This window comes from Lepisma saccharinum, chromosome 1, assembly GCF_977018435.1.
Source record: "Lepisma saccharinum chromosome 1, izLepSacc3.1, whole genome shotgun sequence".
NCBI lineage: Eukaryota > Metazoa > Arthropoda > Insecta > Zygentoma > Lepismatidae > Lepisma > Lepisma saccharinum.
This window is the reverse complement of record NC_139229.1, coordinates 118,687,624-118,705,128: the sequence shown is the minus strand read 5'-3', so window position 1 is coordinate 118,705,128 and position 17,505 is coordinate 118,687,624.

Sequence of the window (17,505 nt, the reverse complement as noted above, 5' to 3'; positions counted from 1 at the left end):
TTTCACCCAATGAACACTCATACATTTCAGTTTGATATTCCAACATGTTCTTTTTTAATAATTTTATCAATTGCGTGATTCAAATACAAATGTTAAATTGATAAAATTAAGATTAACCAATAAAGGTATTACTATTTACATGCTTTAATACAATTAAAAATCGGAGTTAAGAAATAACTTCTGGGTATATTTTACTCAGTGTGCATCCTTATGTTATGATAGAGAGCACTCATTTTGCAGTCTCTTCTTTCTTATCACTTCCCAAATGCATCTTTGTGTAATGAAATAAAAATATTCAAACTTAATAAAATTAGATTAATCAATGAAAGTATTATTATTTACATGCTTTAAAACCGTTAAAATCAGTATTTAAGCAATTTAGATGTGGGTAATTATTACCTAGTGTACATCCTTATGCAGGCCCGTAGTCAGGAATTCTTTGTACGGGGGGGGGGGGGGCAAAGTCAATTCTAGAGGGGGCAAATTTTTAATATATTGTGTCGCATTGGCATACATATAGCAGGGTACACAGAGGCACTTGCCCCCTCCCCCAAAAGAGATAAGTAACGGAAAAAGGATGATATCTTGAAACTGCAACGAACAAAAAGAAAAAAACTTCGAGCAAAATCAAATAGCAATATTTCGATAATGACCTTTCCAGATTGCCAAACAATATAAAGTTTAACATAAATAGGCTAATAGGGACTGTATCTACTTCATATTTACAGGTCGGTAATGTTAAGAGAGATTAATATGTACCAACAGCTTTGGGCCTCTCTGCAGAACTGATTAAGGGAGGGAGCCCTTTATAAATCATGCTTCATAATGATTTCCTCTAGTTTCCAGTATGCAAGATTTTTACGCACAAAAGAATCTAAAGAGAATCCAACAACACCATTATGTTGTGTTATGCAAGAAAAATTGTATTAATTAAATAATAATGGTTACATATTATCTACACTTTGATGAATTGTGTAAAAATTTATAATACATTTTTTTGTACTTGCTAAAACATTAAAACATGGGTCCCTTAGTCCACCACGGACTCTTTATTTCCTTCAAAGGGGTGACTCTTGCATCACTACAGACAATGTTTGCCTACTGGTTGCGTTAACCATTTTGCAAAATATTGTGTGAATTGAATTATATTATAGTTGAAATACATGTTTTGACACCTGACAAACAAATAGGAATTCCTTGATTGATCAATGATTTCTTGGATTACAGTGTCATCATTAATATTTCATATTAAATTTCATAGAAACAAATTGTTTTAATAGGGTGCAAATAATTTTACGGGGCACCATGCATTCCCTTTAACATTTTTTTTCATATAGATTGTTTGGCTCCCAGGGCAGACTCCCACCGCCCCATAGCAGTCGGCCCATAACTATGGCTCCGAACTTGGACTATAAGAATAGCAGATATTGAAAGTGAAGCGAGCAAGAAAATTTTACGAAATGTATTTTTATTTGTATAAAATTTGAAATAGGGGGGGGGGGCAATTGCCCCTTGCAAGTGCCTTTGTCCATCTGGAAGAAAAATGCAAGGAACACCTAAAAACTAATTCCATCAGAGTATCCAATTGTCCTTCTATTCTTAGATTCTCCTTGTCTTGTTTTTTTACTTCAATGTTTGCTTCCCCTAGAACGGACTTCCGCCCAAGGTCGCGGAGGGGGGACATTCTGACTTGGGTGCCGTGAAACGAAAAGTTTGGAAACCCCTGCCCTAATAAATCACAAAATCAATAAGTGTCTTTTTTGTTATGTTGCTAGAGTAACACATGATATAATTGTAAAGATTAGTGAGAATTCCAGGTAGGAATGTGTTCTGTATTTTTCACAAAGGGGGGGGGGGCAAAGTAGGCTCCCCCCTTTAGCTACCGGTCTGTCCTTACATCCTACCCGAGAGCATGCATCCTACCCTGACTATGAACGAAAAGGAGATTGCTCTCAGGACATCGAGTAAGTTATGTTCTGGCAAGGTTTCAAATTGCTCCAGAACTCACTTATACTTATATTTATCCCAGTTAAATCCTGGGATAAACACTCAGAAATTACATGTATAAAACTTGGACTACTTCTAAAGTCTAGAATATGGCAACATTGCACCTTCCATCCAGGAAATGGAAACCACTGACATAAACTATACTCTACTATATCCCTCAAAAATTATGATGTAATTATACTAATGGAAACTTGGCTAAATGTAGGTGTATATGATGGAGAGTTCATAGATAAACAGTACAATGTTTATCGTCAAGATCGGGTCCATAAGGGAGTGAGGCTGTAATAAACAAATATTCTGTTGAGGAATTTAAAATCAATGTAGAAAACAGAAATAGTATGTATAAAATTTATATTTGAATATACAAGCTATTTTTTTTATATCAGTATATTTCCCACCAAAAACTCCAATTAAGAAGTATTAGGATTTTTTTCAATTTCTTGAGGAGATTGCTAACCAGCATAGCTTCAAAATAATTATTGTTGGTGATTTTAATATTACCACAATAATAGATAATCAATTTGATTTATTGAAAGGTGGCCCTATAAGTACCTCTCTTGCTAACTTTTTATCAATGGGCAATCTCAAATCAGTTAATAATGTAAAAAAAAATAAAAAAATGGGAAAACCCTTGATTTATTGTTGACAAATATAAGGGATAGCGTGACCTTTACTAGAAATTTACACCCATTGCATGAGGAACACCATCACCATCCATCACTATTTATCCAGGTCTTTGTAAACAAAAAGATTGCTTGTGTTAAATCAAATCCAAATTTCTACAATATGTACAAACACTTGGAAAATGAAAAATGGGACAACTTACCTACTTACAAGAAGTCTAAGAAGCCTTAGACTATTTATACAAGGTAATTAATGGTATTATATAAATATATGTACTGAAAAGATAAATATGTAAAAACTGTTCTTATCCATGTTGGTTCACATCAGATATAATAACAAGCTTAAAAGAAAAAGAAACATACAGAGGAAAGATGAAATATTCAGATTATTATCAAACTAAATTTGTTGAATTACGTAAAAAACTAAAAAGCATGATAAATATAGCATATAAAATATATGTATGAGAAATAGAGAACAATTTAATAAGCAACACCAAACCTCTCTGGAATTTTATAAGAAACAAGAAAACAACAAATTGGAAACTAGCTCATTTCAGTGGCGTAGCATGCACATTTCGGGTGGGAACGCCAAGTCCGAAGGAAGGGTCGGCCCTTTCTTGCTTAATAATTTACTTATAGTATTAGTCGCCACATGTATTGTTTATTTGAAGTCAGCTGGGTTTTCAATAAAACATCATCTATGCATGTTTTAGCTAGAAAATGAGATGCCTCACTATGCCACCAATGTTTTGAAATCTGGTGTTTTATACCTTTTTTATATCTTTCTGCATGACGCAAGTCATTAAAAAACTACCTGCATCACAAGCGCCTCTGCACAACAGTAGACGTCATTGTTGTGGATGATCCAACCACTGATTGATTTGGTTTATTTTACTTCGCGTTTCTACCACTTTTGGTTAATTGCGAATATGAATATGATGAAATGACACTGACAAAGAACACCCATGCTCACGCCGGGATTCGAACCAGGGACCTCTGTCGTCTTGGCGCACTGTGCAAAGCACTCTGACACGGAGGTGGGTGGATGATCCAAATATCGTACACTCTACTGACATAACAGTGCCGATTAGTAATTCAGACCACTGTTTATTACATCTTGTGAATGGTGATAAACATTTTAAAATAATTTTGTCCAGAGACAATTCGATGTTAAGAGTTTTCAAATGAATGGTAAACATTTCCATTGACACAATATTAAGCAGTTAGATAATAACGAAAAAATAATAACAATAAAAAAAAAATAGTTTTGCGGGTTAAGTGGTAGAGCAGCTACAAGCTGAATTTCTACCACGAGGACTTCACCAACTTATTTGATAAAAACTGTGTTGATCTTTAATTTTCTAATGCACATCGCTGTACGTGCGATAAATTATACAATGCAGTGGTCATTAAGAAGCGGTATATTTGAGATTGGTAAAGTTACGTCAGTCAATATTGCGTATTGTAGCATCACATAGCACGAGTTGCATGAGCGCGAAGAACCAGGTAGGAATTCTACCGCTGTCGTCTGCTTCAGAAGGCAGGAAGGGTCACATGAACCAATCACGGTAGACCTCTGCTGCTCCGTACGCAGGCGTATGAGAGAGCATTTACGCACGTGCTGTAGACATCGTAGCTTTCCCTCCAGAAAGACAGCAAGGAATATAGAGGCTTTTATGCCGAACCTGCTCGGCGTCTGGCCAGGAAAGGCATTGAAAAAAGGTGCTAGAACGAGAGTTGAGAGTGGAGAGTTGATAGTGGAGCATTGCAAGCGGATCACGAAAAATAGCTATTATAATGCCATGAAGGTCAAACATATATGGAATTAGTCTAGTTTTACTTTATATTCACCGCATTTACGCATTTTTGAAATTTTAAATCTTGGAACGCCGGGCATACGGGCATACTATAATGCTACACCACTGGCTCATATGATGTATAAGGGTAATAGATTGGAAACTAACACATTGATTACTAATGGTTTTGCTGAATATTTTCAAACAGTGTATGCTTCAAATCCTTCAACATATAACATCTTTGAATGTGCTGACATGATAGTATCTCAATCATTGGTGGTAGATTCTATCACCAATGCAGAATGCAATGAAGCCATAAAGAAACTGAAATCATCCAAATCTAGTGGTCCCGACCAATTACTAACATACATATTCAAAGGTTGTGCCAAATTATTATGTACCCCTTTGTGTTATATTTACATTATTATTCTAAAAAAGCAAATTTTTACTGATCTTTGGAAAATCAATAAAATTTGTCCCATTTTAAAAAAGGGAAACCCATGCGAAATTACAAATTATCAACCTATTCGTTAATCTCAGCTCCTTCAAAAATATTTGAATATATCTTATGTAACAGGATATACAACCATATTAAACCTTACATATCAATAGATCAACGTGAATTTTGTCCTGGGAAATCAACTTCAATTAGTCTTGTAAATTTCACACAGACTATATCTGATTCCCTTGATGATAGGAATTCTGTTGATGGAATATATGGACTTTGCCAAAGCCTTTGATACTCTTGATCATGATGTACGCTGAGTAAATTGTCTAAGTTTGGCCTCTCTCATAACTTGCTTAAATTAATATCCTCTTACCTACACAATCAAATGCAATTTGTGACACATAATCAAGCTGTCATACACGTACAAAGTCTGTTCTGGTGTACCACAGGGCTCCAATCTTGGACCATTATTCTTTCTATTATATATGAATGATATACCCACAATTTTTAAATCCTCAAAATGTTTTTGTTGGTGATTTAAAATTGTATAAAGTAATAAAAGATCCAAATGATGCACTCAATTTGCAAAAAGACTTGCAAAATGCACAAAGATGGAGCATCGAAAATAAATTAAACTTGAATATCACAAAATGCTTTGCAATAACATTTTCCAGGCAAACCAAACCTAATATTTATCAGCAGGGCTAGGATTTTGATGACCTTAAAATTGCCAAAAAATGACCTTTAAAAAATGCATTTATGACCTAACACATGCAAGAAAATACCCTATACAGAAGGTCGTTTCACGTCCATGGTAACGAAGTTAGAACCCATCTCACCTTAAGAAAAACCGTGACATCATGAGCGGTGGTGCCCCACGTGATACCCCTGTCTTGTAGCAATGGCCCTGCAGCGGAGTTTCCATTGAAGGAGACTGCGTTGAAGAACATATTGGTCCAAACGATCATATTCCTCCTAACAAGCTTTCCAAAGACCCTCAATTGTGTGGGGCTGTCTGCTTCCCAAGGCTCGTTTCAACAACGGAAACCCACAAAAATCCATGGAAGAGGCATCGGGGGATTTCACAGGGATGTCTGTAAAGGGGATTGCATGAATTCCCCGTTTCACGTGCCATCCGATTCATGTATGCCTGCGTGGACTTTGCCATATGACTGGAAGTCTTGTCCTGGTGGATGACAACACAAGATGTGTCGCTGCCATAGAGAGACGGAATATCATGTCTGTAAAGTGGCTCCAAAATATTTGTCTGGTAATAGGCTGCATTTATTTTAGCCTTTTTTCCACTCTGCGCAGTGGAAGTTTGCCATTATGGCAGTAACCACCAACAACCATGAAGCCGCGTGGAAAACTTTCAGCACATTCACGTACCCACTCAGATCAACCTCTTGCATCACGTGAACGATAGTAAATGGCCATTTTTTTACCACATCCCGACAGATACACCTATGCTTCATCCAGGGACACCACATACTTCCAGGGGTCCCCAGCCAGATGGCGTTCGTATAGCTTCCGACTGTTGGTCTTCCTCTCCTGGACATGTGAGGCACGCAACTTATGAACTTGAGCCTTGTGCTTCCGCACAAGTTGTAAATCTTGGGCTATGATGCGATTCACAGTTGCAGGGAAACATTGCACTGCCTGTGCAATCACTCTTTGCGTTGCAGGGTTTTCACATCGCACCAAAGATCTCACTTTCCGCACAACATCGGAGGAACGCTTTGGCTTCCGATATGTCCGAGGCCCACTTTGACTGGTTCCAGCAACAGGTACGGTGCAAGCTTTATGGCGATTCAACACTGCATGGATGCCCTTCTTTGACACATGGAATGCTTTCATGTGGCACTGTTTAATTATCTGGCTATAACTATAACTAACGTCGGAAAGGGCACAGATGTACCCCTCCCAAAAGACTGGAATTTTTGGTGCCATATAAACACTCACTCACACACCAACCATCGTCTTTGAAAGTCAACATACAGTACTTTCGTCCTACTGGCTCTGGCTGCTCTGTGCTGTGCCTACGTGTTGCTCCCTGGTGATCGAAATCGTTACCATCGTGAAACAACCTTCTGCAGACTTAGAAAAATGACCTAAAAATTCTGAAAGATTTGTAGGACAAATTTATAAACTACCAAGAGAAATTCAAATTACAAATTAACGTTACAGTATCTATCACATGTTCATTGCATATGGTAGTACAAGTAAGAAAGTTTACTTTTTTGCAATACACAACGAAAATCATATGCAAATTTTGAAAAGTGAATGATTGTCGGATAAGAATTCCTTGTACATGGAAAAACTTCTCTCGACTTCCACCGACACAAGAGGAGCGTACTTGAAATGAACAATATCACTTGCTGTTAAGTCACTTTCAATTCCATGGAGTGCAACTAAAGAGGAATTTTGAACAATAATCCATTCGGTGACAATGTATTTATTGATAGAGGGTGAAATCAAATTGTTTGAGCTGAATTGTTACAGAACAGCTTGTATCAACAATACTGCACACAATTTATTTGTTTCTTCAAACACAATCCTTCAGAACTGCGGTGAAGGCAATGACACGAGAGTCTGGAACCTTTATCCTTTAAAGGGTTATATTTGTATGTAAAATGCCCCTTCTTTCACCAAAATGTAGGAAAATGCATAACATGACTTTTAAAAGGCCAAAAAATGACTTAAACAGTTTAAAAAATGACCTTTACTCCAAAAAGGGTCAAAAAATGCAAAAAAATGCTCTAACAAAGGCATCCCAATTTATTCACTTACGTGTAAAACACGTTCCTATCTACTTATGCAACGTTTCTGCCTTAGCTAAAAGAAGATGAATTTGCATCAAAATCCTAGCCCTATTTATCAGTATACAATGAATAATCATGCTTTGCAAAGTGTCAATCAGATAAATGAATTGGGAGTTACAATAAACAACAAATTATCTTTTGGAACACATATTGATCACACTTGTAATGATGCTTACAGAACTTTAGGGTTATTAATTAGAAATTCACAGGACATACATAGTGAAAGAGCACTGACAAGCCTGTTTAATTGCCTTGTTCGAACCAAATTAGAATATGTAAGTGTAGTCTGGTCATCTTACACACAATGTAATAGTAAAAAGATAGAAAGAATACAGAAAAAAAATCTTCATTACTTATATTACTTATTACTTATATTACAAAAAATACCAAAAAATGATCATCTTTTCAGGATCAGGTATCATACAAAAAACTACTCAGTGAATTCAATATTACACCTTTGTATATAAGAAAAGTGATATCACATCAATTATTTTTATATAAGTCAGTTAATGGGCTAGTCGACAGTCCACGTCTCCTACAAACATTAAATTTTAATGCTAAGGATATGTTACGGTTCAGGCAGCCTTTTTATTACGGCAAATCCCACTCAACAGTACTCCACAATTTGCCCATTCTAAGACTATGTATTAAACACAATGAAATAGTCAGAAACAGTGGAGACTTGGATTTCACTACATGTTTCAAGCAGTTCCTGTCTGTCCTTGATTTTAGTCTCTTTTCTGTCACTTTTTGGCTAATCGCAACAAAGAGAATGAGTGATGATTAGATACAATTGCACAGAAACAGGAACTCATGAGAAACACCCATGCCCAGTCCAACTTTGCACATTCAGTGGTGAGAATGTAACGCAACCACTTGATGCATTTTGCCTTCGGAATACTTACATAATCCTATGTTGCACACATGTACAAGGTGGTATTTATATTGGGGGGAATCCCCCTCTGGATACTTGTCTCTCCTCCTCTGCTTGATAAATTTTATCCCTGGAGGGGAATGTTATTTGGGGGGAAACAACAAATTATTGATAATTTAGTTGCTTTTTCCCACTTCGCCATTCAATTGCAAAAGTTTTGTGTCCGATAACTGGAACACAGATGTGGCCTCAAGCGCTGCTCTATTCCTGAAACTGTCAAAAAAGTGGCCAGGGTTGAAGCCTACCTCCCATCTTCCCTTTCCTTTGTCCGGGGTTGAAGACCACCCTCCATCTTCCCTTTCCTTTGTCCAGGGAATTTGCCCGGAAAAGGGAACCCCATATGAAAGTTACAAATGAGTAGTCATATGACGACTTGAACTTATCACCACAGAATATCTGTATTTGTATGAGTGGAACAATAGTATGCGAAGATAGCCTACATGAACAGTGTTTTTTTAAAGTACAATGCAATACATTTCCTTGTGAAGCTAGAATGTTAGAGAAAAAAGTGAACATTACGAGTTCCAGACACTGCAATATTGGGAATCTGCCTTCAAAACAAAGAAATCTGATAATGCCAGTGGCGGTAGACCGAGTTTACCAAAGGATTGGTCTGAAGATTTGCAAGAAGAAGGCACTAGGAGTAAAGAGGACTTCCCTTGGCATTATTAGTTGCCTAACTCTTGAAAAAAAATAACAAATGGGCCATGGCTATTGTGTATCTAGCAATGAAGATACACATACATAATCTTTCAACATCACTGAATTAAAACACATTTGGCGAGTTGTAACGTGGTATTTTTTGTTGGAAATATTTTTCGGTTTCAGTATGCATTGGCAAGTAGGTAGTATTGTAATTTTGCAGCAAGATAAACACATTTCTAAAATATCGATATTGAATTCATTTTCTTGATCAGTTCCATAAAAATTGATTATGAGATTATGTTGGGTCTTAGATATATTACGTCGTTCGTAAAGTAAGTTCCACTGATGAATACCGTGGCGCTGCAAGCGGGGCAGTGTGAATGCGCATGCACCTTGTGTACCACAACCTTGATGAAGTGCAGATGTCAGTCTGAGGCAGGTTGGTCAGGATAGTAGTGCGTTGTTGTTATGTTTCAGACAATCCAAACTCCCGCCACGTGTGAGGTGCAATCCGTGATCCGTTTTCTGGATGCATGTAATGTTCCAGCTGCGGAGATCCACCGTCAGATTTGTGAGGTGTATGGAGAAGGAATAATGAGTGCTTCAATGGTAAGAAGATGGGTGAGACAGTTTCGTGGTGGACGGGTTAGTGTTCATGATGCAGAACCGTCGACCGTCTGTTGTGAATCCCAATTTGGTTTGTTTAGTGGAAGAGCAGATTAGGGAGAACAGACGATTCACTTTGTATGAGCTGTCATTAGAGTTTCCACAAATCTCCAGAACTGTGCTGCATGAAATTGTAACAGTAAATTTGAAATTTCGCAAATTGTGTAACCGTTGGGTCCCTCACCAGCTCTCCGAAAATGCCAAAAAGGAAAGAATGGGAAGTGCATTAGAGTTTTTGAAACAGTATAGTGAGGAGGGGGAAGAGTTGTTGGATTGGATTGTGACTGAAGATGAGACATGGGTTTTGCATGAAACCCCAGAACAGAAACGAAGCACCATGGAGTGGAGGCACTCCACGTCACCGCGGAAAACGCAACCAAAACCAAAGCTTACAAACAAAAAAAATCATGTGCACTGTGTTTTGGGATAGGCATGGAGTATTGCTTGTGGAATTTATGGAGCGTGGACAGCACATCAACCCCGAAACCTATTGTGTGACACTTCAAAACCTGCATCGTGCAATCCAAAACAAACGACGTGGCATGCTCAGTCGGGGTGTCATTCTCCTCCATGACAATGCTCGTCCGCATGTGGCAAATGCAACTCAGGAACTCCTGACGACCTTCCATTGGGAAAAACTAGCACCCCCCTTACAGTCCTGATCTTGCCCCATCTGATTTTCATTTGTTCCTCCACCTTAAGGCATTCCTTGCTCGAAAACATTATGGTACTGACGAAGAACTGAAACGTGCAGTTTCCCAATGGTTCTCCATTCAGGCGGAAACGTTCTATGATAGGGGTATAACGAACTTGGTATCTCGCTATGATGCGTGCTTGAATTCTTATGGCGATTATGTGTGAATGTTGTACCATGTATATATTCTCATCCCTATAAAGGTCGTGATATTACTATTAATATTTTTCATTTTATTGCATGATGGAACTTACTTTCCGAACGACGTTATTATAGTGGCAGTCACTACTGTCTTGTGTTCAAAGGATCCTAAACTACACTTGCCCCCCCCCCCTCCAAACATCAGGTTTAAAAGAATTAACAAGCTAATGGTACTTGTGTTAAGCTCCTGGGACCTGAGGAGCAAGGTAATGAGTATTTTCTTATGATTTTGTAAATGTAACACTCATTTAGCACAGAAGTCTTGGATTCTACGTATTTTTATGCAGCAGAAAACTTTTTGATTGCCCACCCAAAGTTCGATTCTGGTCCCAAGTTACACCCATGCCAGGCTACATTTCTGGTGAGGGGTGTGAAATCCCACTGTAGGTCCAGTCCCGATTAGATGTGATGATCGTGAAGTGGACTTGATCTATTTTTTCTTTCAAGATCCAAATTTAAATCGGCAATTTTTCAGCAATTTTTAAAAATATGTTTTGGTAAAAAATGAAGAGTGGACTGACCTCATTTCCCATTTAAAATTGTTGAGGCACCTCCTTACAACCCCTCCAGCATGTGCAAAGGTGAGGGGGGGGAAGAGGGAGGGATAAATGGATATGTTAGGTGGAATAAAATGATTACCTTATGATATCTCTTGACAGTCACTGGAATTTCCCCCATCTTGAAATTTCTTAAATACCACACCACCAATAAATTTTTAGACTTGCTATGTTTCCAGCCCAGGTCATACACTGCTAAAATAATACTTCTTTATGTTTCTCAGAGGATCATTATTCCCCACGTTTCACACAAGCTCTGATGGTTGCAAACCATATTAACATTAAACAGTTATGAAACATGAAACTACACTCTAGCAATATGTTTTGTCTCTCCCTATTTTCAAATAATTGGATTTGGACTTTTCAAATGACCTACTCTATTAATAATTCTTAGATCGTATTGCCTCTTAAATAAAAAAAAACCCTCAATGAATGAAGATTTACAATGTAAAGAAATTGGTGCAAACATATTTTATGGATAAAAGCTCAAATTGGGGTTAACAAATTTACTTTCTTCTTTGATCTGTTACATGTTTATGGTTATGAGATCAGGGTCATTATAATCATCATCATCTTACTCAACTAAAACCCTATCAAAAGGATTCTGCTCAGGAATACATGTTTTTGGCCAACACCAGTGATTTATCCACACCCCCCTAACACCCCCCCAACACCCTCCCAAATTTTAGTGAACACCCCCCAAGCAGAAAAGTGGAACACCCCCCCTACGGGGGGGGGGGGGTGTAAATATGGATGTTTATATCAACAATAGAATAACAATACTTCAACATTAACAGAAAGGAGCATAGTCCAATGGACCTTTCGGTCAACTGAAACCAAAGTGTCAAGGAAGGAGGGTGGAATGTGCAGCATGGCCATTTCCTGGAAACACTAGCTCCCTTGACAAGGCTTCGGTCAGCTCTGGGGAAGGGACACTGCCATCTGGAAAATGTCAAACTCTCACCTCTCGCCCTCCTTACAGGGAGCACATTCCGCGCACAGTGTTGACAGTTCAGCGTTTGAATACCTTATATATTTCTTAAATACGTTAAGATTCGTAAATTCAATTATTCAACCCCTGAGTCAATGAAATTTACATTTTGTTACATTTTCCTTTCAATTCTTTCATGTGAAAAATGTACGATAAAAGTAAGGGAAGAAATTAAAAGATACAGGTTTGACTCCTTGTAGTGAATTCTGTTACTATGGTTAGCAACACTATTTTCTGTAACTTGGCGAGAAGAATGATTTTGGAGCGGTAGAGAAAAGAACAGTCAAATGCCTTTGGCCTTAGGTCAGTCTCAGTGTAGCATCTCCGTTCGTGTGTTGTCGTTCTGTTTAGTGTATAACAATGTCTGAAACTAGACTGTAAAACTGTCGAAGAAGATAGAGAAAATGAAAAACCAGACAGAAAGAAACCGAAAGTGGTGAGTAGAAAATCAGTGACACTATATGTAGGTATAATTTCTTCCAACCGATATTCATAAAGTACCAATATAAAATTTTCTGACCGAGTATTCGATATAAAATGGCAAGTATTTCATGAAGAACCTAAGTGATTCATTCACGTCTATAGTTGATGACCATTTTTGTGGCTCCAAGAGTTCTTACCTTTGTAAAAGAAATTAAAATAAAGTTGCGTTACGATACTATTAGAAAGAGAGTTGTAAAAGGGGGAGGGTCCACGTGTGGTGCTTGCCTGGGCGCTAAGTACAAATGGGGTGCCGAACAAGCAAAACAGATAAAAATAGAAAAACGTTAACGTCGTGGTGCCCTGTGAAATTACTGGTACCCTATTAAATTAAAGTTATTGTCAGTTTGCAAAGATATAGCTTTAGTAAAGATTGTCTTTCTCTTTGTATCTAGTCCGTTCACTGACATAATGACATGTTTAAGTTTATTCAACTTTTCAGAGGAAGCAAAGGAAGTGTAAGCAGGCCCGTAGGTAGCTAGAGGGGGCAGGGGAAAACTGCCCCCCTGATAGCCTGCTTTGCCACCCCTGTGAAAAATACAGAACGCCTAGAATTCTCACTAATCTTTACAATTACTCTAGCAACATAACAAAGACACTTATTGATTTTGTGATTTATAAACGTGTGGGGGATTCAGTATAAAGTCGTTATCAGGATTGGGAGGGAAAAATTTCTTTTTTGGTAATAGTGATTCATGTGGTAGAGAGAGGGAGTGGATATTTGATTTTTGTTACTTAGCGTTGCTTTTCTGCCACTTCTAGCTAATCGCAACAATGAATGATGATGTGAAATTGATGAAGAGACACTCATAAACAGTGCCGCAACCACAGGGCGGCAGGGGGCATTGTCCCCCCACCCTCCTGACCTTGGAAGGAAGTCCATTCTAGGGGAAGCAAACATTGAAGTAAAAAAAACAAGGCTAGGAGAATGTAAGAATAGCAGGACAATTGGATACTCATGATGGAATTAGGTTTTACGAGATTCTTGCATTTTTCTTCGAGAAGGCCAAGGGCACTTGCAAGGGGCAATTACCCCCCTCTCGATTTCAAATTTTATACAAATAAAAGAACATTTCGTAAAATGTTCTTGCTCGCTTCGCTCGCAATGCCTTCTATTCTTATAGTCCAAGTTCAGAGCCATAGCTATGGGGCGGTGGGAGTCAGCCCTGGGAAACAAACGATCTATATGAAAAAAAATGTTAAAGAGAATGCCATAGTGCCCCGTAAAATTATTAGCGCCCTATTAAAACAATTTCTTTCTATGAAACTTAATATGAAATATTAATGATGACACTGTAATCCAAGAAGTCATTGATCAATCAAGGGATTCCTATTTGTTTGTCAGGTGTCAAAACATGTATTTCAACTATAATATAATACAATTCACATAATATTTTGCAAAATGGTTAAAGTAACCAGTAACCAAACATTGTCTGTAGTGATGCAAGAGTCTCCCCTTTGAAGGAAATAGAGTCAGTGTTGGACACCCATATTTTAGCAAGTACAAAAAAAAAGTATTACAAATTTTTACATAGTTCATCAAAGTGTAGATAATATGTAATCATTATTATTTAATTAATTCGATTTTTCTTGCATAACAGAACACAATGGGGTTGTTGGATTCTCGTTAGATTCCATTGATTCCTTTGTGTGGAAAAATCTTGCATACTGGAAACTAGAGGGAATCATTATGAAGCATGATTTATAAAGGGCTCCCTTAATCAGTTCTTCAGAGAGGCCCATTAATCGTCTATTAACATTATCAACCTGTAAATATCAAGTAGATACAGTCCGTATTAGCCTATTTATGTTAAACTTTATATTCTTTGGCAATCTGGAAAGGTCATTATCGAAAAAATACCATTTGATGTTGCTCGAAGTTTTTTTTTGTCCGTTGCAGTTTCAAGATATCATCCCTTTTCTGTTACTTATCTCTTTTGGGGAAGGTGTCAAGTACCTCTGTGTACCCTGCTATATCTGTCAATGCGACCGACACAATATATTAAAAATTTGCATCTCTAGAATTGACTTTGCCCCCCCCCCCCCCCCAAAGAATTCCTGGCTACGGGCCTGAGTGTAAGGAATTAAACATAAAAGAAATTTAATTTACATTATGTCCCAAATTTATATCTGACCATAGGCACACCAGTGAGGGCACGACGGCACTTGCCAGTTGCCACTGCCTGCTGGAAAACGTGGAGAGAGAAAATTTGTTTGGTTCATTGTGCTCTTTGTGTTGGATAATGAAATAAATGCTATTCAATTTTTAAATAATTGAAAATAAAATTAAGCATTGCCTCAATTTTGAAGTAAAAATTCATTTTCTTCCTTTTGCAGTTAACATGCCATGCGTTTATTTGCACATGCTATTTCGTTTTCTTTTAAGGCAAAGAGGCACGTGACTCCTAATTCCCTAGAGTCTCTCATTTAGTATTTGAAAGATAAACTCTCAAAAGCGCCAAGCGTATTTTCCAAAGTTTTGTAAGGGTATAATGCATATTATTAATTAAACATAGCGACATTATCCCATGATGTTTACTCTTTACAATCTTGCTTTGCTCCTCTTTACCTCACCACATGCCCCCTGCCCCCTACTGTTCTAACAGAAAATATGCATGTATAATTTTAATAGTTCTATGTAGCGAGTGAGTTCCAAATTCTGCTGGTGTTTTCAAATCTCTGTTTAAACGATGATTCACAAACTGAAATAAAGTAATGAAACTCTATATATTTAGAGCATGGCCATGAAGACGTTAAAATATAGTGGGAAGTTGGGCTGCACGTTTGATAGATACCTGATATTGCTTTTGAATGAAATCGGTCAAGGAATTTCATATTGAAGTCTTCAACGAACGAGCAAAGCAAGATTGTTAAGAGTAAACATCATGGGATACTGTCGCTATGTTTAACTAATAATATGCATACTCAGTTTGCAAAGAAATAGTTCTAAAAATTTTCTTGCTCGCTTCGCTGGCAGTGTCATAATTTATTTAAGTCATATTATATCTGCATTTATTACTACTACTTCAGACAGGCAAGTGCAAGCACACCCATGCAATGCATTGTTACTGATATTTCAATTTGGCACCCCCAAGTTGAACTCCGAGTTACACCTACGGCAAGAACGATACAAATACAGTTAAAATATTGCGCAAGTGTTCCTAATTTCTTTATAACTAGCTTAAGAATTGCATGAAATGATTCCTGGTAATAATATGTTAAAATTTTGTGTTTTTTAACGTCATCCCTTGTGTTTTGTCTAACGATTGATTAAATCAAGTACTGAACATTATCGGAAGGAAAGCAATACTCGAAACGTTAAACTGAAATGTTAACATTAATCTATTTTCCATTTTTTCTTGTATTTGACATCTTTTTTTCTTCTGAAATGTTACGTGAAGGGAAGGGAGGTGGGGGGAGGGGGTGATTAATCTCTAGAAACATCCTTGAAGAAATTGAATTAGGGCGAACATTTTTAAAACGATCCAAAATATGCACTTAACTTCCCCAAACTTACACCCCCCCAAAATTTTCCAGCACCCCCCCAAGGGAAAAATCCTGGATAAACCCCTGGCCAACACAACTTGACCATGACTTAGAACACCAAATAACCATTTATCACCATATGCTTTATAAATAGTTGCATACAAATGGAGGGGTTTCAGCAACTAAGCCCAGAGCAGTTATTTTTTGTTTGTAACTTTATTGTCGGACAAAAATTCCTCCAACAAAAAGTAGATTATTGCACTTAACTTCTTTTATTGATGAAGCAGGTGCATTCGTGTCAGCACAAAATGCCAAAATGCTAATATAACAGCAGACCATAAACATCCATGTTGCTACGTACAGGGTGACAATTAATGAACTATATGAAATAAAACTGAAATTAGTGACAAACCACATAGTACACAAACTGTATTGCACATGTAAACGGCACTACAGACATTTGGATTTAGGTTATGACATGTTCGATATGTCTGCCATCTCTGGCGATGATGTGGGGCAGACGAACAGCAAAATTCTGCATGACCCGCTGAAGTGTCGAAACATCGATGCTGTCGATGACCTCCTGAATGGCAGTTTTCAGCTCGGCAATGGTTTTGGGGTTATTTCTGTACACCTTGTCCTTAACATAGCCCCCCAAAAATGAGTCACATGTGTTCAGATCCGGGGAATATGGCGGCCAAGCGAGTCCCCTTCCAGTGGCCTCTGGGTACCCCAGAGCCAGAATGCGGTCTCCAAAATACTCCTGACCGTGACATTTTCACTTGCAAATGGCCGACATCAACACGTTGCGTGCGCATACGCATACGAATTCCCATCATGCCCTGTGGCCAGCCTCGCAGTTTGGACGTCATCACGCGAACCGTTGAGAAATTATGACTTTTATTTCATATAGTTCATTAATTGTATTAAGTACAAACTAACTGAGATAATTATTCAAAATAAGCATTTTCTTAATCTTCATGCAGGTCCTCAACCAGGGTTAGCATCATTGCTACGAGGATGATATTTGGATTGTGGTATTGTCAGAAAATATGTAATTTGTCATAGCTTTAGTACACAAATTGCAGAGCAGATAATGGGCAATTTACCAGGAGCTAGGATCAATCTTTCTTGTCCATTTTTAAATGGCAGAGT